This window comes from Dasypus novemcinctus, chromosome 7 (genome assembly GCF_030445035.2).
Source record: "Dasypus novemcinctus isolate mDasNov1 chromosome 7, mDasNov1.1.hap2, whole genome shotgun sequence".
NCBI classification, from domain to species: domain Eukaryota; kingdom Metazoa; phylum Chordata; class Mammalia; order Cingulata; family Dasypodidae; genus Dasypus; species Dasypus novemcinctus.
The window spans coordinates 35,289,240-35,312,344 of NC_080679.1; the positions used below are offsets into that span (position 1 = coordinate 35,289,240).

Sequence of the window (23,105 nt, forward strand, 5' to 3'; positions counted from 1 at the left end):
CCTTTCATTTCGTTAAGGAGAACAGTGAAGCCCGTAGAAATTAAGTGACGTTTCCTCACGCCATAAAGAGTACTGGCTGAATACACACCCACTTAAAAATCTAAGGGGGTTATGTAGTTATTACACTTTAAACCTAAAATTATTTGCCAGGTTTCATTTAAAAACATATATCAGATGCCAAAATTAGGTCCTAATTTTATATTCAGTAGTTTCTATTTATTTATAGTAGAACAATCTTCTTTAGTTATATTCTAAAACACCCACCCAGGCCCGATTTTTAAACACATTCTGTACTTACTGAACTGTCATTTCTCTTGAAAGATGTTTAACTAAAAATAATAAAACTGATGCATTTGGTTCCTTAATCTGATTTAATATCCACAAAGGGTCTTGTAGATTTTTGGTCCAGGATCAATAATTAGTTTAAAGGAAGCAAAGGTCAAACAAGACAGTTCCAATGGCAAACTATTAATATCAATCTCCCCATTGGTCACTTTCAGCTAAGTCTTGCCACTAAAATAGACTAAGGAACATATCGTCAATTAAAAGTAATAGAAGATAAGTCAAGGGTGAAGGCAAACCAAAAAAATTCTGTGCCATATGTCTGCCTGTCTTTTGGACAATTGGTAAAGAAAACCTGAAAATGACACAGTAAGATTCTTGATTTGCTACAGGGAGCATCTATGGCTACATCTCCAATTAAAAAAAAAAAAACAGGTCAAATTCTATAAGTTATGTCTGTTATTTAATTGGTTCTAAGTTAGAATGTGGTCTTCCATATGATAATGTTAGAAAAAGTTTGTTATTAGGTTCCTAGGCAAAGTCCAAAAAGCTAAATGAACCTAAAACAGCAATTATTTAATGAAAAGAATAATGTAAAACAATATCAAGGAAACACCAGTAAACAAAACAAAAAACCTGAAGATGAAATTGCTGATTTTTAATCCTAAGGGGCAGGTGCTTAAGAAAAGTGAACTTCGTCACACAAGAATGAAATGATAGGCGGGTACATTTGCAGTGATTAAGAAAAAGTGTGGGGGCATTTTGAGGAACTTTCAAAATTAAAACATCTTTGATACTTTAAAGTCAACAGTTCCCAAACTGCATGTCACTGTGCTTCCAGATACCACAGCAAACTATTTCACCAGGAATAGTGAAATATTTTTAATGTAGAAAACACTGCAAGATCTATTGGATACTACATAATCTACTAGCTCAAAGTAGGTGAAAGTACAATTTTATATCATATTACATTCTTTCCCTAAATGGCACACCTTTAAAAACTAAGGCATTGATGCTGTTTGTAATATATAAGCAAATAATGCATGAAATTAATATGAAATAAGGAATGAGGATGGCAGTGTCCAATCTGACTCCATGGTTTGAGAACCAGGCCAGTGCCCAATAGACAAGCATGACATTAGCAAGTAATTGTGGGTTGCTAAGTATAAAATAAAAATATTTTTTCTTTCAACTATATATAATATTTTCTCAAAAAGCCACTAAGTTGTTAGGACATACTTCTTACATACTTAAATGGAACTGTTAGGTACTTCTTTCTGCCTTAGAAGCACCATTAAAAAGTTTCTGGGATAAGGGTAGCTAAACTTAGAATGTTTGGGAACCATCTATGTTAAATTTAGGTTGGTTTTTTACTTGCTTTCATTTTTTCTCTGCAAATTTTAAAGAAAAAGAAAGTAGGAGATATTAAAAAAGAGACTAATAAAGGAGAGAGGAGGAAAAAGAGAAGAAGAAAGTGTTTCCTAAAATAACTGAAAAAATGCTGGGAGAGTGGGAAAAATAGTGGTTCAAAACACTGAGTGACTGTGAGAGAGAGAAAGAGTGAGAGTGGCAGTGAAAGACAGAGAGAAGGGCTATGTTTATATGTGACTGTGTGCACACCCACACATGTGTACGAGGTAGCTAAAACAGTAGTCATGGGTTATTTTGAGATGAAAGACAACAACTAGTGGGCACAGTGCATATATGTACATTTTTACCGTGTTACTTAGACATCATCCCCAAAGAAAAAAAGAGGTGATGGAAAAAGAGATTCTAGATTCAGATCCAAATATTTGCTATTAAAAATGGTGATGCTATTTTCCTAGAACCTTGTATGATGCTCAGCACTTAAAATGTGCACAATAATCCTTGAATGCATATTGAATGATCACTCCCGGGATGATACTGCCAGTTTCCAGCTTCAATGGTTTAGAGGAGAGAGCGATTCATGAGTTGCTTGGGGCCAGGGAAAGACTATTAGGAACTGCACATATGTAAATATTTCTTTAAATATATTGGACTGTACCTCCTTTAAATCCATTCTCAAATATATACTTTCATAGTAGTTTTCCAAAAGTCAAGCCTTATAATACATGCATCTGGCTTCTTTACATGCTCCATAATGTGACTGGGAAGACACTCCAACTTGCAGTGGCCACCCCTGTCCAGACACCCAGCCCTATCTCCAAATAAATTACCTTTATTTTCTTTTTGATACAACATAAATAAAACATAAACTTCATTTAAAATATTAAAGCTATTTTAGCTGCTTGAACCTTAGGCTTAGCAAGGTGTTCGGCACACAGAAGTATGCCAACGTATATTTGTTAAATGAATGAGGTGCTTAGTCTTGTAGCCTTCTGATGCTTTTTCAAATTTAAAGAAGCCATTAAAAATTCCTTTTTTGTTGGAAATAAATAATCCCAACCTTGTCTTACCTGACATACATTGAAAATACTTAATGGAAGCAAAGTTCTGAGAGAGAAGAGCATTCACTTTTTCACTTTTGACCTGGTGGACTCAAGCTCTCTTACAGTTTTCTTTGTCTCTCTCTCTCTCTTTTTTTTTTTTTTTTTTTTTTTTTAAGTCTTAAGGGGAGCACTTCCACTTGCAGCACCAAGAGCAGCTGCTACAATTTGTAAACAGTGCTTTGGACATTTCCCCCCACCCACCCACCCACCCAACCCAGTTATTGAGCAAATAGGCACAGAATAGGAAAGACTTATGTTTCCCTAAGGCTCAATCCTCACTGTGAACATCTGCCATTTCAAGCACACAGGTCACAGACTTTTTTGTGTAGGTTTTTGGCTAAACAATGCCCTAAGCATAACTCTAAAATGAAATCCTTTTCAATAGGGTTCAGCATCTGCTTCCAGGCAGCTTAACACATCAGCATACTAAAAGCATCAATTCTCCATCCTCTAAGTCATTCTTCATACCAAAAAGATGGGGGAAATATCAGAAAACAATCTTGAGAGTTAAACGCCAACACTTTGTTTTCTTTTTTGAGAAATGAGCTCATGTCTTCATATGATAAATCATACTGTGATAGTCAGATAAAAATTATAAACCTTCTATCAACCGGAAGTATGCCTGTTTACACATCACCAGTATTAAAAGTTGAAAATAGACATTTTAGCTTTTGGATTTTTAAGGTCAATTGTCAAATGAAAAGCCACCTTTCACACCTCTTCCTGTGCTTTTCCCTTCTTAAAGTTACACATTATTTGATGTGTAACTTTAAATAATTCTGTAAATATTAATTTACAAAAACAAACTTAGAGAATATTGCAATTGCAAGACAAATTAAAATCAATTCTACTAAAAATAAATGGAAATGCTTTTTATCTGTGTATAATCCTTAAGTTAAAATACACAGAGCAATTTTTTAAAAGTATTTCAGAGACACAAAGTTCTTTGCCATCAAAGAAGTTACTTAGAATCTACTGAAGTAGGGTGATGATGAATAAGACAAAACACAAATGTTTATGAAATAAAACAGGCCTGTTGTCACTAAGAGCTATGTGATATTAAAGGAAGGAAAGACGGTATCCTGTTAATATAGATAAGAAGAGGATTCACAGAAGAGGCAGCATTTGAATTAGGTCTTGAAAGAGGGAAAGCATTTTGATAGGTGTAAATGGAGTGGGAAAGAGAACAGTTCAGACAATGGGCATAGCATAATCAAAGTGATAAAACAAGCAAAACCCAGGGGACATTTGGGAAAACACCTACAGCCCTATTTCATTGTAATATAGCACACAAGAAGCCAAATATTAGAAGGAAAGCTAGGTTGGATTGACATAGGATGTAATGGCCTTCAATGGCAATCTGAAGAGCCTGCATAATTAAATGCACTTAATTTTGTAGGCTAACATGAACCACTGATGGTTTTAAACTTGGGAATGGCATAATTAGGCAATTTAAGCTAGCAGTCACTGTAAACTGCAAGAGCGGTGGGGAGAGACTAAAGGAGAACAGACCATTTAGGTGGCTCCTTCAAAAGTGAGAGTGAATGGTAATGAAGAACCAACTCAGGTAGGGGCAGAGTCAATATAAAGAGTGAAATGTGTGCTCTGACAATGGTATAGGTGAGTATAACCTAGAGGATTCAGAGAGTGACTGGATAGGAATGATAAGGAACAGAGAAAAGGAGCCAGAAGAATTATAAGATCTTGAGACAGACCGACTCCCAGAAAGATGGTGCCATTCTTAGAAACAGGAAGGCTATAGGATGATAAGGTTTCTGGGTAGCAGTAGACAATGATTCATAGAGGGCATGACCGTGTGAAATGCAAAAGAGTGTAATATTACTTAATATAAAATAAAACAAAAAAAGGATTTAAAGTTGCGGTGATATAACTATATCAATGTAGAGTCTGTGTGTGTGTGTGTGTGTATGTGTGTATGCTCCAAACCTTAGAGTCAGTTTGTCTAGCTAGCCTCCATTATTGTATATTTAATCATACTTTGCCTTGATAGGATAGGTTCAATATTAATAGAGTACTGGCTGAGTGTAAAACCAATTGTTGTTAATGAATGCCATATCCTCCCTGCTCGACTATAGCTATTTTGGGTCAGTGACTGGCAAATACTTGTTTGTATCCCAAGCACTTAGAATTCTACATGGCACAAAGTCAGGGATCTATAAATGTGGAATGAGTCACTCCCCGGGTAAAGAGACTAAGTCATGGGCACTCCAACTAATTTCACCTCTAGAAGCTGTATAATTCACAGAAAACAGCAACAACAGGAAGCAAGACACTAGGCATCAGTCTTAATGGAATGTTCTATACTCTGACGTATTTGCTATAGTTGCTGTAAAGATGCATGACTTCCATTTAAAGTGAAGACCTTCCAAAAGCCTAAATCATTGAATTTGTATTTTGAAAACTGTTCTACTTTTTCTAACAAAAACAATAATAGATCATGAGCATTAAGTGTTTAATATAACCCAGGCATTGTGCAAAGCACGTTACATGAATTTAATCCTCATGAGATCAAATAAAGCAGGTATTATTTTTATTATTCCCATGAGGAAACTAAGCGTATAAACATTAAATACCCAGTACCTATCATAAGACAAAGATTCCTAATGAACTGATATTACACCAATTTCCTTATTAAGGCAAAGAAACAACAATAGAAATCAGAGCTAAAGTGAAAATACATACATATGGATAGCTTGTATATATTTATATTTTATTCTTCTTTTAGTTTTCAGCTTAGGGTATTGATAGTTTTCTAAAACTTCATGTTTCCCCATGGAACTTTGTTATCAGGTACATCCAAAGTCAAGAAGAAACAATAAGGAATAGGCATGCTTTGGAGAAACTCAGTTTAAAAAATGTCTGGCGTTTGTGAAATGGAAAGACCCCCGTCTTCTCTAGTTCTTACTATAAGTATTTTCAGTGCAACAAAATTTTGGAAGATCAGTGTTTATGTTTTAGAAAATTTCTTATTAACACTGCCCAAAAAATATGTGGTAAACAGGCCTTACATATTCTCACCCAAGTTACTTTTCTTTTTCTTTTTGTAGTTTTTATTTTATCAATACTATGAATACCAATAGTTTACAAAGTTAATTTATTCAAGACCTATGATGAAAAACAACAGAAATAAGCATGGATTATTTCATAGTAAAAATTTATCTGAATATCTTGGATTTTTTTTTTTGGATAATGATGTAGTAGAGTTGAAGGATGATGGAATCTAAGAAAGCCAATAAGCTTACATATTAAGCCATATGAAATCTTCCATTTACTCAAATTATTAGTTTTGTTAAGTCCTAGGTTAACTTTGAGTTGGTTTTATAGTAAAAAAAAATGCATTATTAATTACTTGTTCAAAATCTTGAGTGGACCATCTTCTCTTTAGTACTTACAATTGCAATTGAGATCAGGAAGATGTGAAAAATGAGAGGAACATGTAAGGACAAGCAATATGTACCTTGTGTCTAACATCAGAATATTTTTTAGATTAATGCCAAAACCTATATTTCCTTCAATATGTGGGCCTACTAGAGAGTAATGTGGTCATCTCAGTGAGATTAATGTACTATTCGGGGGTTATAGCTTTAATTTTCCACAAAGGGGAAATGAAACAAAACAGCACAAGTAGAATTTAAAGTAGCCCAAGGTAACCATACATCTTTTCCCTATGGTTCAACGTTCCATATGGGCAGTCCTAGAACTTAAATTTTCCAAATGTTTTCAACCTTTTATTTAAAAGTATAAGCTAATATTATGAATGGTGGTCAAATTCCTAACCTGGTCTATTTCTTCCTTAGCATAATTGAAGTTGAGCTGAATAATTAAATAAGATGTTTATGACCTGACTGTGAAACAAGACATCTTCACCATTATTGTAAGAATGTTTTCCCAAGTAAATGGAGTACACTTGGGAGTTAGTTAGTCAATCTCTTAACTAATGTTTATTTTGGAATACTTGCTAGACGGCAGTCACTTTTGTAGGGACTGGGATATAATGGTGGTGGATAAGTTATCAAAAAGGTTCCTGCCCTTTTGGGTTTATATTCTTCTACTGGAACCCAAAGCCATAGGTAACGATAACTGCATTGAAGAATATAAAGCAGGGTAATGGATGAGCAAATGACAGGTAGTGGGGAGCTCTCTCACCCCCAATTTCAGCAGTAAGAAAGACGTAGAAACTGAAAAAGACAATCATCACAGCAAGAGGCTAGATCCTCACCTGCTGCCCCTTCAGAGAGTAACAACTTAACCAGCAGATCCCTGAGCTACAACTGTCCAATCTATTTAAGTGTTAAATCCACAAGTGCAGATGTAACAAATTCATGTAACTTCTGACAATGTCCAAAAATAAGTGCAATCTCAGAGAGTTGTGCTGAATTATAGTAGTCATAGTGTGCAAACATGAATACTAACATCTTCCATCTGTAGGGCTTTAAGTTCTTGCACAAATACAGTCTTGCTTCATCTTGTAAGTGAAGAGTGATACTCCTGTTGACCTAGATTTAGTGTTGCTGACTCACTATCAGACATAACACCGGCTTCCCAATAAAAGGCAATCCTAAGTAATGGGTTAATTTCAATTGTTAGCTGCCAACGTTTCAAGTGTCATGGAAGAAAGAAAATAATCCAGAGACAAAGGAAAACAAATGACCAAATCTTTATCGTTGTCCAATGTAATGTTTCCAAATTTTAACATGTACTTCATTTCCAAACTTTTGACCTAATAAAATAGATAGTTATAGTAGGTGGCTTCTATAATTGATAATGAATAAATTCTTCTTGCTCAAGCCAGGCACAAAGTTATTATACTACTTTACTAGTAAAATTTACGCTAGTACATAAAACTTCAACCAGCTAACAGAAGAAAATAAGCTTCGACAGCAGTCAGGTAACACAAATTTACTCAACATGAAGACAGCAGGCATTAGCCTATGCAGCAGGTCACCCTGTCACTTCTCAAAGGGCACAACACTTGATGAACTAGTGTCACAGCAGAGTAACTATATATACCCTCTAGAGAAAGTCAACAAGCTTCTCACTATCTGTAATGAGGAACCCAATTATCAACTTCTGTTGTGTGTGTGTCACAGTCATTGTGCACAATTGCTATTGTGTTTCCATCTGATAGAATTCAATGTGCCCTTGAGAAGAGAGATTGCAGATTTAAATTCTTAAAAAGATTTTTTTAACTATTGGTAATAGCTAACAACGGACATTTGAATAATTGAGGTGGTGTCATTTTCTAACCAACCTCATATCTAGAAAGGCTAAGTTGCTAAAAAGACAGAGTGAATTGACAACATATTTTTTTATTAACTTGTATTTATTTGCTTCCAAACAAATTTATTGAGCAAGTCAATATAATGGTGCATCATACTGACTACCTCTGACTTCCCTGTATTGAACTGTAACTACTGACAACATATCAGTAAACTGTTCACTGTTGTAAAATGGCTGCATTCATATGTCTAATCAGCAGGTAGTAAATAAATTGTTGGATCTCATAAGAGTTAAAATCATGTTTTTTCCAAATTCAAATGCACTTTTCTTATACCATCCCTAGGAATGATAGATAAGGCAAGGGTTTTTATACTTCTTTTTGAAAAAGATTAAAGGAATGTCCTAAGGTTGCCTAAGTTGTCAGAAGCGCAATTGAAGTGCAGCACCAAGTTCCTAATGGAATGATAAGCTGTGTAAAGTTAAGGGAACTGGCAGAAAATGGAACACAATCAATCTTCTAGAAGGGCTCTGTGACCTCTAACAAAATCTCTCCCAGCTTTCCCCCAGCTATCCAGGCTCCATGCCTTCTCTTCAGTCTTCCCAATAATGAAAAGATGTATGAAAATAAATGGTGTATGCTCTCTTAAGGCAAAACATGCTGATGTGACTTGGAAATTTTTCAAAAGCTTTCCACAGTCTGGCATCCCTGCAATCCAAATTGAACAGTGAATTATGACATTTTGTTTCAATTTTCAAAGTGCATTTTTTCTTGTATGTAAACAGGATGTAAATAGGTATAATGTACCAATGAAATGTAGTAAGTAGTTTCAAGAACAACTTTGATTTTCAACAAAGGGTGAATGTGCTGTTGAATCTTGGTACCCATACTAGTAATAAAATAAGTAGACATTAAAACAAGGTAAACTTTTCAATGTCAGGACCTTTCTCGTCTTCATTGTCTCACATTTCTGTATTTACAAATTTTCTTTAATGAATATTCATGATATCCATTAACAAAAAATAAAGTAAAAATAGTTTTGAAATAAGTATTTTTTTGTCTGAGGTCATATTATAAAAGTTTTCCATTTAGAAGAATTTCAGAATTACAGTCATTAATGTATCAAAACAACAAGAACAACAAAATGTGGTATCAATGATTTGGATTTAACAAAGCCAAAGAGGTGCCTTCATGGTTTTATTTTTAAATATATCTAATGGTCACACTGATTTAACATGCAACTTCATGCTTCTGTTTGTAAGTTCTAAAATAAATATAAAATCTGCTCCTATTTAACTGATAGGACAGTCGTAGGAATAACAAGATAAAAAGGCAGTCTATTTAAGGTAGTGATTTTTCATAAAAACAGGCTATGATTCTGAAAAAGACAGTTAATTTTAGTTAATTTCCCACCATCATGCAATATTCAAATATCCGTGGCTACCCCATACCCAATGACAGATCCTTTCTGGGGTAGTAAGTCTTGGCCATCTTCACCCAATAGGAGGCAACTCTGAAAAAGGTGCCTAGCAGCTCATCTTCTCCCTCTGCCCACTCCTGCTTCCTTCTCCCTACCCTTCCACAGGCATTGATCCAACAAGACCTTGAAATCTAAACTCTGTCTCAGAGTTTGCCTTGGAGAAATCCAATTTGTGACCCAGGTCAGAGTCTACTTTGATTTGTGAATGCTGTGTGAGAGATGGTCTCTTTTCTTCTGGGTTAACAATACTACTATGTGAGCTTGATGTCACATGATGTGTGTTTTCACCACAGAGAAGTCTCATGATGAAGCAGAGCAGAGGGGAATCAAGAGAGATAGAGAGGTAAACAGTGGAGGAAGAGAGAGGGGGATAGACAGGGAGAAAGACAGAGAGAAAGAATGAGTAAACGAGAGCAAGAACAGGAATAAGATTGAGCTGATTATCTGGAAAGCTTGGATCTTGCCATTCCTGTATCAGCAGAACTTCTGGACATTTTAGTTATTTTTATTTTGGTTTAAATTATTTTAACTTGAGACTTTTGTATTTACAGTTGAGCAATCCTGATTAATTTTCACTATATACTGACATCGGTTATTATTATTAACTTCAAATAACATTTTTTGGCTGATACACAAAGCAGGGTCACATTTAGCCAAAGTCTATTCATGAAATGTTACATAAAGGATATAATACAGAAGAAAAAAACAGTTTAGATAATCTCAACTGCAATTTAATTTTTAGTAAAAATCGAATTTTTCCAACAACAGCGATAGCTTGTAATCATATTTAAATAGATCTTGCCAGTTATCTATAGTCTCAGCCAATAACCCAACAACTACTCAAAACTAAAAGTATAAGAGCAAAAATATACAATAGTCTCATTTTTCCTTGTAGAAATTAGAAACTAATCACATACCTTCAAATGTAATAAAAGATTCCAGTCAATAAAACCTATTGATGACAGTAGTCAGTGGAGTCTACTAATCTAGCAGACATTTTAAAGTTTATTAGGACACTCTGCTAAGGAAGACTCTCATGTTTGAAAGAACGACATCAGGCTGTCCCTCTTCGATACAGTGATTGTTGATACTAAATTCTATGAACTACTTTTAGTCAGTGTACATACTTTGCTAAAAAGGCTATCAGGTATTTCAGCGTGTACATTAGTGCATAAGAGCAGGTGGGGAAAATTGTGAAAAATGTGCATCATGAAGCTTAAACTGTACACCTTTACTAAATGTATGTGATTTAATTAAGTAAAACTTAGGAAATAGCAGTAATAAAACTTGTTCATGGATTCAGTTATAGAAAAATCACTTGGACTTCTAATTAACTACCCAATTTTATTTTGCTGTACAATCTGAAAAAGGTTAGAATGTTCAACCATTACACTATTGAGTAGTGTAAATGTCAATACAGTCGCTATAGTGGTTTTATATAAATCGATGGTAACTGTAATACTATTTTCAGCAGAAAGCTTTGACAGTTTCAGAGATAATATACAAAATTCCTTTTTGTTGGGAAGCAGCTGGGTCCACGTCCCGGGGCCTCCTTGTGAAGGCAGGCTCCCCGGCACACTGCGGAGAGCCGTCCGGCCCACAAGCGGACATAGAGTTGACTCAGCAAGGCAATGCAGCACTAAGGGAGACAAGTGAAAACACAGAAGAGCATGCAGCGAATGGACACAGAGCACAGACAACAAGCAAGCTGCAAGGGGGGGAGGGATAAATAAAAATAAATACAGACACACAGAAGAACTTACAGCGAACGAACACAGAGAGCAGGCAGCAAAGAAACTGGGGGGAGGAATAAAAAAAAAATTCCCTTTAGTTCATTCTAATTAAGTACAGAACCCTATAAAAAGAGAGCTATACATCTTTTGCACAACTCTTTAAGAAAACAGTGATCAATCTTAAGTTGGAAAACTGTATTTTTTCATGATAGAAAATGTTCCATAGAGATTGGAGTTCCACTATAGAAAAAAAAATCATTTGCTTTTGTAACTTGAATGAGAACAAGAACATGCTGGGACATTAGAAATTAAGATTCTTTGTATTCATTATTCAAAAACAGTTCATTAATTGCCTCTTAATAAATAAAACTGCTTAAGTGAAGATAAGCCAATAAAAATGGGACTATGTAAAATGCTAGAAACTCTTGTCAAAGTTGTCTCAAACCCTGGAAGTGTCTATACAGGCTATTGAATTTCATCCCATTTAGTTAGAGTGATGGTATTTGGTCAAAATATAGGCAACTCCTTCAAATTTAGGACAGATATCCTGGGTTATCAATATAAAAATTTATATTTGGATAATTAAATCTGGAGGAAAAATGAAAAACACAACAAAGTAAAAATGTAGACCCTCACAGTGAACTGAAGACAGTAGCCACTGCAAGATGAAATTTTAATAATGTATGAACAACACCAGCAGAAACTAAATTATTAATATATGCTTGCCCTAAATACATTTGAAGAGTGAACTGTGCAACAAGAGTCAAAGTGGCTGTAATGCGCTGGGTGTCCACGACACAACTATGCTACCTCTTGATACTCATGTTTTATGTTTTTCACAAGTAAGGTTTTAAATATGCATTTCAAATATCCAGATACATTTTTCCGTTTTTGCGGAGCTGAACATTTGTCTTTAGTTAAATAAATAAGGTAATAATTCCGGATTGCTAATTCAGTATTGGACACTCTGCTAAATGCTTTAAATGTATGAACTCACATGGTCTTTTTAATAAACTTATGAGGTTGATAACATTATGGTCATCTTCCCATTAAAGATGAGGAAATCAGGCACAAAGAGTAACTTGCTAAAAGGTCACTTATAAGGGGCAGGTTCAGGATTTGAGTCTGGACTGTCTGATTTCAGAAGCTAGGCTCCTAACTAGCATAATAGACATTCTTTCCTTACAGGTGACTGGAGCGATAATTACATGCTTACCATGATTTTCTGTTTGCTTGTTTTTGGTTTTCTCTCCACCTGTAATTAATTTGAACTAGGCTCTTCAAAACATTAGTCCAAGTGGTTTCCTAATGTAATAGAATAAGAGTATCTAAACAGTATTTTTAATTTCATAGCTGTCAGAACAGGAGAAGTAAAGAAAAAGGGGAGGAGAAGAGAGTAGTAGAGAGAGGGAGAGGAGGCGGGGAAAGAAAGATGGAAACACAGTCATAGATAGAGACAGGCTAAAATATACATTTATAGCCCAGTTTGTTTTGGTTAAAGAATAACCTAATATTCTTTTTCTATTTTCACTAAGCACAACTGTGAAATATTTTAGGCATAGAATAATCACCACATGCATGTGGCTAAAATAATAGAGAAAAACTTGTGTTTAGTCTTTATTCTGACATTAATCTTTTTATTGAATTTTTTAGGACTAGAGCTATAATTATGTATCCCAGTTTGGTTTCTTTATATTATACTGTTCTCATCCTGTTTTAAAATAACTTTATTTTGAAGTAGTTTAAGACTCACAAGAAATTGCAAAAGTGACATAGGTTTTTGTTTACCCTTCATCCAGCTTCCCCCAATTCCATCATTAATTTTTTGGATGTGAGAAAATGAATGGATTGCTCTCTTTGTTTCCAAATCTGCCATATGGAAAGCACAGAAAACCATAGCTACACAGCACCCACTCTGCCGGTCTGCAAGGTGGTTTCTCTGCAAGCCTCTTAAAGGAGCTCTGGGAAGATCAGGCGAAACTGGGCTTGAATGTTAAACTGCCTGCAACCCTGCCTCTAACAGTATGGCCTTCTAACAACATGGGTACCACAAGACTTGGCCTAATTTAAAACGAAAATCGGCTTAGCCAGTCTTTTTGGTGAAGTTTTTGAATGCTTAACTGAATTCATCTAAGGCAGGAAAAAGGATTTGCCTTAATATATGCAGAATTGAAAGTCTTCGTTTTTATTTTTTTCCTCCAAAGCACTCACTTTTCTTGAATGAGAAAAAGGCATTTAGTTTAGTATAAGAAAGATGGATTGTGATAAAGAAAACTTAAAAGGCTTTGTATCAAGACAGATTACATGCAAGAGTAAAGTTTAGGTGATGGGTTAAGAGAACAGCTGGCACAATTAAAGCTTGAATGTGCACCCTGTGGTTGAAAAGAAAATTAAGAGCATTTAATCATATGGACATTGTGTATTTTTCAAGGAATAAAATCTCCAGTTGCTTTACCCAGACTAAGGTTGGTGAAAAAGCCCTGAGACTGTTTTTATTACATCGGGCTCTCTGCCCGGTTTTAATCACACTAGGGAAATAGAACCCTGACTGGGGGGAATGTCTCACTTTCAGGAGAGCTGGTGGTAAGCAGCAAGGTGCTTCCTGAATTCCAGCCTCAACTGCAAGTATAGCAGAGTGAAATACAAACACAAAAGCAAAACCAAAAACCCAATTGTAGGGAGGATTACTACGTTTGGCTATTTACCTCTTTCCGTAAATGGACCTCTTTTCTCAGCATCTATTTACTAAGATTCTTTATTCCAAAGTAAGGAAAACACAGTCAGAGGTTGACAGGTCCTATTTTCAAACAAGTGCTATCATTTATCATTTCTGCTTTTTCTTCATTAAATGAACAGATTATTTCCAAAATGAGCATCCACAGTAGGATATGCGAAGACCTCAGCTTAAAATGTGTAACAGTTATTAAAGTATTTTCTTAACGTTTGTTTTGGCTCTTTCCTCTGTCTTGAAAGATAAGGATCTCATTTCTCGAGATGAGAAGTTCTCTCTATAATAAAATACTCTCAAACTAAAATTATAAAATCATCTTGAGTACTATTAAAAATGTCTTCTACTCTGAGGTATAGAAAAAGAAAGCCGGGTAACGGACTTGGCCCAGTGGTTAGGGCGTCCGTCTACCACAGGGGAGGTCCGCGGTTCAAACCCTGGGCCTCCTTGACCCGTGTGGAGCTGGCCCACGCGCAGTGTTGATGCGCGCAAGGAGTGCCCTGCCACACAGGGGTGTTCCCTGTGTAGGGGAGCCCAACGCGCAAGGAGTGCACCCCGTAAGGAGAGCCGCCCAGCGCGAAAGAAAGTGCAGCCTGCCCAGGAATGGCGCCGCCCACACTTCCTGGGCCACTGACAACAGAAGCGGACAAAGAAACAAGACGACAACAGAAGCGGACAAAGAAACAAGATGCAGCAAATAGACACAGAGAACAGACAACCGGTGGAGAAGGGGGGGAATTAAATAAATAAATAAATCTTTAAAAAAAGAAAGAAAGAAAAAGAAAGCTTTCTCTAATGTATATTCAGAATGTACAGATTGCCTTATGTTAATTCTCTTTAACTATTTTCCTAGAGACTCTTCATAGAAGATTCTGGAATACTGTTGCAATTTGGTCCACCCCATCCTTGTTTCTTATACTTAGGCACTATAAATTTATTCCACAAAATGGTGATTATCACATAGCCCTAAACTAAAAAATGTGTTATAGAACAGAAGCATGCACAGATGCAAAGACTAATACTTATTTAGAGTTGAATCATAAATAGAAACTAAGAAATGAAGTTCAAATACATTTGACTTTCTTTTCTTTATTGGATACTCATAAAATTACAAAGAGAGTTATTTGCATTTGAACATAGCAATAATGATGTCCCCTAAATTGTAGTTCACCATTGAGTATAGTTTCTGATTATAAGTTTTATAAGCCTCCTTCTATTAGATATACCCTAAGGCAAAAGAAGATATCTATTAAATGCTTATTGCCAAATAAATATTACTTTTTTCCAGAACATTAGAAAATATTGTGCTGTCAGGACAAGTCCATTGTAGTAAGGATAAAAGGCACCATTTTTCTCTTCAGTTCAGGACTGCATACAGTGGTTTAAATAAAAATGTTAAAATAAAATTCCACCCAAAATTTGTATTTAATACAGTAGTAAATGAAAAACAAAATCTCATAAATACGTCTTTTTAAGAACTGATTGTTGTGGTTTTACATCCATTGCCCTGTGAATTGCCTGTGATATGAGTACATGTACAAACACACAGAAGGATGTACTCCTTCACACAAACTTTGTGAGACAACCAAATTGCTCTTCTGTCATATTTTGAGGATATATAATATAAATCAAGTTTCCAGAATTTGGAGCCAAGGTAAGGAACAGAGATAAAACTCACTCTTTTTTATATGCATAGAAAATTAAGTAGGGAAAAAAATGTTTTCAACTGATGGTGAAGAGAATTGCAGTGAAAAAGACATTACTGCCAGGTTCCATTAATAGTAAAATGGAATATAGTGACGAGTTTACTATTAATGGAACCTGGCAATATATTGGGCTTCACTTTTGAAGAAGTTTTGGATCACAGAGAGGTTCAACAATGGCAGGGGAAGAATACTGGTGTGGGATGTTATTGACAGGGGACACATGGTTGGCAGGGAGTTCTCCAGGGCATATATCCAGAGTACATAAAAATGTTTGGATATTTTCATAGTGGTTACAATTAAAAACAACAACTGAGGGAGTGCTGAGTTCCTAGCCAGGGGAGCTCTATCACATCCCTAAAGGAACAGCAACAATCCCCCAAGTGCAATGGCAAAGACCAAAAAAGAAGGAAGGTCCAACAATGAGCCCTTGATACTAATGACTATGCTTGTGAGCCTGTGCTCCTGAAATAAGAACAAGGCCTAGAGCTGCAGGGTGCCTAAGAGTTCTTTCCTGAGAGCCTCCGTGTTGCTCAAATGTGGCCAGTCTCAAAGCCAAACTCAGCATGTAAATGTGTTGCCTTCCCCCCAGCGTGGGACATGACTCCTGGGGATGAGCCTCCCAGGCACCAAGGGATTACTACTGAGTACCAGCTGACGATGTAACTAGAAAATGACCTTGAATAAAAGGGTCAACTCGGACCAGCAGAATATCTCAATCTACATATAATACCAGGAGTTAAAAATGCTTTTTGACCTGAAGAAAAGGGGGAAATGGAAAGGACAAATGAGTTTATATGGCTATGAGTCTCCAAAAAGAGCCAGGAGGTTATCAGAGGGGTTGCCCTTATGTGTACCTGAGCAGAGTCCCAGAGACAGATAAAGTAGATACAACCCCAGGTATTGGTTCTTCTGAGGGCTACAGAGACCCACAGGTTCTATGGTCATGGCAGATGGAGTTCAGTGCCATATCAGTTGGCCCTACTTTGGAGTTTGTGTTTCTGTGTGATGGAGCTGGACTCAGATGTGATCTTTGTTCACAAGCCTCTCCTGTTACTTTTACCAGAACTGTACTTGGTGCTGGGGTTTAATGTATACCCAGGGGACCTGAATCTCTGGACTGGCCATGTGATAGCCAGGCCCTGAGCCTCAACAGACTTGCAATTCCTACACTCTGGTTTATTGGACTTACTCCACTCAGCTAACATGGAGGTGAAGAAGGTCAACCACCACACCAGGGAGCCAAGAGTGCCTACAACTGAAAGCAGGAGAATTGTATCCAGTATCCATGTGGAATCTAAGCCCCCTGATGTGGATGTGGAGTGGACACAACCATTCTAAGGTCCACAGGATGGAGGAACAGAGTACGGATTAGAGTGGACTTACTGATATTCTATTCATGAACTATTCTGATTAGTAATCGAAGGAAATGTAGCATTGGTGTGGAGAAAGTGGCCATGGTGGCTGCTGGGGGTAGGGAGTGGGAGGAAGAGATGTGATGTGGGGGCATTTTCAGGACTTGGAGTTGTCCTGGGTGGTGCTGCAGGGACAGTTACCAGACATTGTGTGTCCTCCCATGGCCCACTGGGTGGACTGTGGAAGAGTGTGGGCTATGATGTGGACCACTGACCATGAGGTGCAGCGGTGCTCAGAGATGTATTCACCAAGTGCAATGATGACTGGGGAGGTTGTTGTTATGGGGGGAGGAGTGGGGTGGGAGAGTGGGGAGTATATGGGGACCTCATTTTTTTTTTTTTAAAGATTTTTATTTATTTATTTAATTCCTCTCCCCTCCCCCGGTTGTCTGTTCTCTGTGTCTATTTGCTGCATCTTGTTTCTTTGTCTGCTTCTGTTGTCGTCAGCGGCACGGGAAGTGTGGGCGGCACCATTCCTGGGCAGGCTGCACTTTCTTTCGCGCTGGGCGGCTCTCCTTACGGGTGCACTCCGTGCGCGTGGGGCTCCCCTACGAGGGGGACACCCCTGCGTGGCGCGGCACTCCTTGCGCACATCAACACTGGGCACGGGCCAGCTCCACACAGGTCAAGGAGGCCCAGGGTTTGAACCGCGGACCTCCCATGTGGTAGACGGACGCCCTAACCACTGGGCCAAGTCCGTTTCCCAATGTAACATTAAAAAAATAAAAATACATTACTTGCAAAATGCCTCCATTTTAAATTATATTTGAAATTGCCTCTGTTAGGAGGAAGAAGATAAATCATTCCAACTTAGATTCCGAAATGCTACAGTTCGAAGTGAAAGAATGATCTATGCTCTTTGCTTGCCTATTTATATACTTAAACTATAGTTACATATTTAAGTTTGAAGTATCTATTTCCATGTATTTTACTTAATTTTATTTGTGTTAAAATCACCTATTTCAAGCATCAAGCAGCATTCTTACCATTTTGGGATCTAGTGTATTATTTATTATGTATATGCATATTTAATTTTTCTAACAACAGAGTATATATAAAATATTGCTCTCCCACCTTGTAATTATACTGATCTCCAAATTGAGAAATATAGAATATAAAGGGAAATGCTTTGTCTGTAAACAACGAGAATCCTTTTCCTATAGACTATGTATTGTCGTTGGGCTAACAGAATAACAAAGAGATACTTATTTTTAAAGCTATATAAGTTCCTTTCTATTCTCCTGTGTCATACAGTAACATGAAGGAATCATAATTTCACTTCCAACTAGGAAAAATAACCAGCTGACAAATCCTATGCAGTAAAGTCATTGTCTTCACATACTTTCTACATTTGGGTCCACTGAACTGCAGTGACTTCTTAAAACTTAGACCAAAGTTAAGTACGTCTGCAAATATCAAACCACAAATCAGATGTAACCAGAATTGCTTTGGTTCATGGCCTGGCTACATGCCTATATCTCAAGTCCCCTTTGGTTAACTACTAGAGAGTGCCTTTAAAGGAATGAGAGCTAATTTCTAAAGCTTGTCTTCCCAGCTGAATTAACTGTCAGAAAACACCAGGGATCAGGTTTGTAGGGTGAAAGTAAAGCACAGGGAGGTAGACCCTCAACTGGTAAAACCAAACAGATAATAGTAGAACTAGGGGAAGAATAAATAATAAACTTAGTAAGTTGGAAATATCAACACTTTCTCCTAATGAAATTTTAAGAGTAAATATGTGATACTATATTTTTCATATATGCTATAAAACACAAAGGTATAAATAAGTGTTCACCCATTGTTTGACAAGATGCTTTTGTGATAGTAATTCACAATTAGAGTTTTATTGTCTGAGATGTTCTAATTTAGTATTTTTTACTTCATATTTACAGTCTTTATTAAATAACGACTTTACAAAATAGTTTCATAAGTACTTCAGAGGACTTTATTAAGAATTTTTGTACCTTTTGTTGGTAGGCTAAAACTATCTTATAAGAGTAGACAACTATATATATATATAAGCTCAATATTTTAAGTTAAAATCCAGGAATTTGGAGATGATAAATTGTACTATTAAATTGTACAGGTCTCTTGATGAACACTTGTTTGATTGACACAAAATCTTCAAATATGTGTTACTAGAGCTGCTTCTCCCTCATAGGCCCCATAGGCCTCTTCACCCTCAAGGTCTCTAACTTTGTAACAAACACATTTTCATTAATTCATTAATCTACATTAAAACACCCAGGAGAATGAAGGAAGACAACATTTCTACATGCAAGTCCTCTGAATGTTGCTAAGTAGAAAGCTGGAGATAGTTTTTGAACATTTACGTTCTCAGCCAAGAATTATTAAGCACCAATACTCTGCCTACCCTTGTGTTAAGTAAGTATGTGGGAGTCAGAGATGAACAAAACATTGTTCTGGTGATGCTTTTAGACGGTGGAATAAGGATAGGCCCAAACACACCACTATACAGGGTGGGGAACACAATAATGATAGAGGGGGATAATGTTCTGCAGCAACCTTATGCAGGGCCTAATTTGAAGTGGGTCAGAGAGCAGCACCCTGCTCCACTCAGAGTGCAGTTCTGATCCTCAAGGTCCTGGTCTGATGTTGAGAAAATCAGAGGAATGTTAAAGCAATAAATATCTGCATAAAAACAACGTAAATAACCTTGTATTCCTTTTGATTGTTAGCCCATTAATTTCCTTTTCTATAAAACAAGACTAGACTAGAAGACTAAACTTCCTTCTAACTCAATGCTAGGATTCAATTAAATAGTATTTGTAGGTACTTTATAAAAATTCACTGTTGTCTACTCTTGGATGTGAAACAAGGACAGAGCAACTTCAATGATGGCAATAACTTTCTTTTGTATAGTCCTAACTACTCATTTCTATGTTACACAAGCCTCTGCTTTTCTCATCCTCTCTCAAGGTTTTATGGGGCAAATAGTCATTAGTAATTCAGGTTCAACTTCTCTTTCTCTCATCACAATGAGCCATTTCAATATCGACGCCTCTGTTGGTAATATGACAAATTATTATTTTCATTATATTGGAAACAAAATGTGTGGAATGCAAGCTTTCCTCTGAGACTCACCTGGCCATGAGCTTTAAGAAATCACTTTATACCTCCAATGTAACTGAGGATTGGCTCCACTCATAAGAACTCAGGTGTACATGAAACACAAAGTCAAGTGTTGCAGGCTTTAAAAACTTCTGTGCTATACTTTTCAGCTTGGGGTTATACATCTGCAATAATCCTAAAGGATTGTTTCTCCATATGAAAACTAGTTGCCAAATCCAATCTATGGTTATGGCCCAGACATACAACTTGCTTTAGAGGGGATCAGTAATAAGTACAAGAGGGTTCCAAATGAAAATTAAAAATCAATCGCCAAATAATATGCATTTATCTACTTGTTAAAACATAGTTAATATATCAATCCTAACGGAAAACTATTGGAATGAATGGGGGTGGGGAACAGGAGCTAAGTTGTCTTGGAAACCATTTTAGATATAAAATTTGACTTATTCCTCTTTTCAAAGTAGTAGCAAAAAATAACATAATATCTCATTTGCATGACCTCCTGGTAAGATTTTTAAAAACTAGAAAATGCTATAATAGAGATCAAATTTATGTGTATTCAAATTTATCACTAAAAGGTCTTCTTGAATTTTTTAAAAAATAACTTAACACTTTATTCCCAAAGGATAGGAAACACTTTCAAGGTTAAGATACTCAAGCAAAAGAAAAAAATAATTCCTTGTAGAATATTCTTTTCTCCCCTCTTTACCATTCTATTAAATGAGGAATAGGGTAAAAGAATAATTATTTGAGTATTTGTTTACAAAACTCCACTGCTCTTAAAAACTTTTAGTTAATAATTTTGAGGTCATAACCTCTTTTCTAAATTTGAGTTTTTGAGCAACTAGTCATCAAAATAGATCAACTACCTCTCCCTTCCCTAGCAGCTCCTACTTTTTTTCATTAATTCAATAGTTCCAGGGGATTTACTATATGCCTGACACCGTGGTGATATAATGGTGACTCAATATAGATCAAGTTTCACTCTGAAAATACTTATAATCTAGTAAAGAAGGCAGGAATTAATGAAATAATCAAATAATTAAAAATAATTTAAAAAGTGAAAGGTATTTGGAGGCAAAGTAGCATAAAAGGGCCTGAGTAATAATTCCATGAATCTGTAGGGTGAATTGGAGTTAACTAGAAAGGCGGGAGGTGGGTGAGAGCTTGTTATAGAGGTAAGTAGCTATAGCTTAGGAAAAGAGAACAGCAGCACATCTGACATGATATGTGGCAGGGTGGGGGATGGTGTGATATTAAAGATATCACAACCCCACAACAGGGAAGCAGCCAAAAGTCAAACCATGTGGAATCTTCTAAGCCACGGAAAGAGCTGTTTTTGTACCCTACGTGTGACTAAAGACCTTTAAACTGGAACATAAATCCACAGAGATCAGCATTTTTATAAGATTTGTATACTCCAATAGACAAATCTCTCTGTCTATCTCTAAGTAGACAAATAGGCAGGTAGAATGGACATGGAGAAAACAAGTTAGTAAGTCACTGAAGCTTTCGAAAACAAGATTTCATGTTCACTAGATAGAGACAGAAAATGGGGAAAGATGTACAAATGCTGCGGTTAGATGGTATTTGCATATAGAAAGATCCTTTTCTCTATTCACATTTGGAATGTAGGTGTCTGGGAAAAGATGGTCCCGAGAGTTGGCACAGCCACAATGGTGCCCTGGCTAACCTCAGAGTTGAAAGTACATAGGGTACCGGGAGGCACAAAGGAGACAAAACAGCTGAGGACAGTGGGTGTGGATGGGGATGAGGTTAAGAAACTTTGTGAGGAAGACGCTGCCTGTTCCTGATTAGGTTTTCCCATTTCTCACTGTGGTTCAGTAACAATATCTGTTTTCAAGGGAGGAAACAGATTGTGGAAAGGGAATTTTTCAAGAAATTTTTAACTGAATTTCTTTTCTAAATAAAATTAGAGAAAACTCTGCAAGGGGGAAAATGTATATGTAATCATAAAATAACACAAGCTCAAACTGCTAAAGAAGACACATTAATAATATGGCTGGCTGGATAAATATACAAGAGCACTTTGCCACATGTAAAATCTTTTTTTTTTTTTTTTTTGCTTTTAAAACAGTGCCAAGGGGCACTGCTCATGTACAGGAAAGCTGTTTCCAATGATCATCTCTTCCTGCACAAAATTTGCCTATTTGCTTGCCCAAAGTATTGTTTGGATTTCCACTTCTTTCAGTTACAAGTGTTTAAATTCAAGCATGCTATGCTAATTTTGAACACTGATGATTTTCTATATTAAAAAAATATGGATGACTAAGGTCTGAAAGTAAACATGTGTATTTGACGCAGGAACCCGTAATAAAACTGGTTAAGTGGGTTGTTGAGAACGTAGACCCACAGAAAACAGAAACTCATAGTTCCCGAGTTCTTACTATGAGCCAGGTACTTTCAGATTTACTTAAGAGTTTCAGAGCACTCATTTAATAGATAGTACTTGCCAGTGGGACAAGAGTTATATTTTCCATTTTACAAGTGAAGAAATGGAGATACATTGAGTTGAGGGTAACGTAACTAGTAAGTGGCAATGTTGAACTTAAAATTGTAGTATGCACAGCTGAAAAGGAAATTATTTTTACAACAGTAGTCTATAAACATGAGTTGCACTTGCATGGGGAATTCTTAGCCTGCATGGGAAACAAAGTACTGAAGTTTGTATGTGTGTACACATGTGTGAACATGTGTGTGTATGTGTGTATGTGAGAAAGCAAGAGTGCAAGTTCTTGGGGGTTGGTGTAGAGGGCTGTGAGGGGAGGCTGTAGCACGTGCAATAGGAGAATAAAGAGTGGCATACCACTGCTGTTTCTTTCCTAAAAAGATGGAAAGGGAAAGATGGTAGGGCATATTAGTCATTGGTCATTTTACAACAGAAAAAATTACACTGTGAATACACTTACTTCCTTGAGTATGTCAAAAAAGGAGTTTTTT

General features: G+C 36.4%; 1 protein-coding gene across 18 annotated transcripts in view; it reads right to left on the reverse strand.

Moving 5' to 3' along the window:
• The window catches only part of MAP2 (microtubule associated protein 2), a 308,607-nt gene that overhangs the window by 240,569 nt on the left and 44,933 nt on the right, over positions 1-23,105 (reverse strand). The gene's annotated exons all lie outside the window — the stretch shown is intronic.